The following is a 1,462-nucleotide window of genomic DNA, read 5'->3' on the forward strand; positions in this document are numbered from 1 at the left end:
TTGGCGGCAGAAAAGCTCTTGACTTTAACAGGTGAGTCTCTGTTCTTCATCTCTGAGGCTCAAACATAACCAGGATGGAGTCTGCTTCTCCTCCACTGCTGCCCACCACAAACATCCATCCCAGAGTTTAATCCTGGCTTTATTGCACTGATTTAATGGATTTAACTGTCACATAAGCCGCGCACGAGGTGCGGTCTCGCCCGGGGAGTAATTCAGTGTAGAACCGCCACTGCACAAAGTTAACATAGTTGTTACCACAGAAATTCAGAAAGAGCACAGTGACAGTGAAGATGATCATGTGTTTACAATCGAAGATTGTACTGCAGAGGGAACATTGACAGTATTGATTAATGACCAACCAGTGAAGATGCTGATAGATTCTGGAGCTTCATGTAACATAATGACAGAATGCATCTTTAAACTGTTAAAATCGAGCAGCAACATTGAGCTACAGAACCCAGTGAAGAAAGTCTATCCCTTTGAGTCAAAGAACGCACTCCATGTTAAAGGTGTCTTTTCTGCTAGCTTCAGAGCTAGTGAGACGTCAGAAGCTGTCATTGCACCCAAGTTGTCCAAGAAGCACAAATTTGTGTGTTGGGAAGACAAACTGCTACTGAGACTTCTACACATCGGTCAATTTGAACAGGTGGACTCAGTTCAGCAACATTTTGTTAAAGTTTTCACTACTGAGCTTGAGGACAAGTACAAAGACTGTTTTTTTGGGTTTGGGGAAGCTCAGATACTTCCAACTGAAACTGCATATAGATAAAAGTGTGCAGCCAGTTGCTCAGCCAGTTCAGAGAGTTCCTTTTAGTTTGAAGAAGCAAGTGGAGGAAAATCTAAAACAACTCGAAGATGCTGATGTGATCCAAAGGGTCAATGGACCGACTTCATGGGTCTCACCGTTGGTTGTTGTGCATGGAAAGAAGGAGCCTTGACTGTGTGTGGATATGCGCAGGGCAAATGAGGCTAAAAAATAAGAGAAAGACACCCCGTTCCCATCATAGATGAAATCCTGGAGAAAATGACAGGAGCCACAGTCTTTTCAAAGTTAGATCTGAAGTGGGGATATCATCAAATAGAGCTGGAGCCAGAATCCAGATCTATTGCAACTTTTGTCACACTCACAGGGCTATGGCGCTATAAAAGACTGATGTTTGGCATTTCAGCTGCACCGGAAATATACCAACACATCATTGGACATGTGCTCCAAGGGATTCTACGTGTACACAACATATCTGATGATATCATTGTTTCAGGTGAAACCATGCAGCAGCATGACGAAAGACTACACCGAGTACTGCAACAACTCCAAGAGAATCAACTGACGGTCAACAGAAAGAAATATCAGTTTTGAATGACACAACTGAAATTCATGGGACACGTCTTATCCAAAAATGGAATTGGAGCAGCCCAGTCAAAGATCGAAGCTGTAGAAAATACACACCGTCCAACAAATGCT

This window comes from Oryzias melastigma, unplaced genomic scaffold (genome assembly GCF_002922805.2).
Source record: "Oryzias melastigma strain HK-1 unplaced genomic scaffold, ASM292280v2 sc01441, whole genome shotgun sequence".
In the NCBI taxonomy this organism is placed as follows: domain Eukaryota; kingdom Metazoa; phylum Chordata; class Actinopteri; order Beloniformes; family Adrianichthyidae; genus Oryzias; species Oryzias melastigma.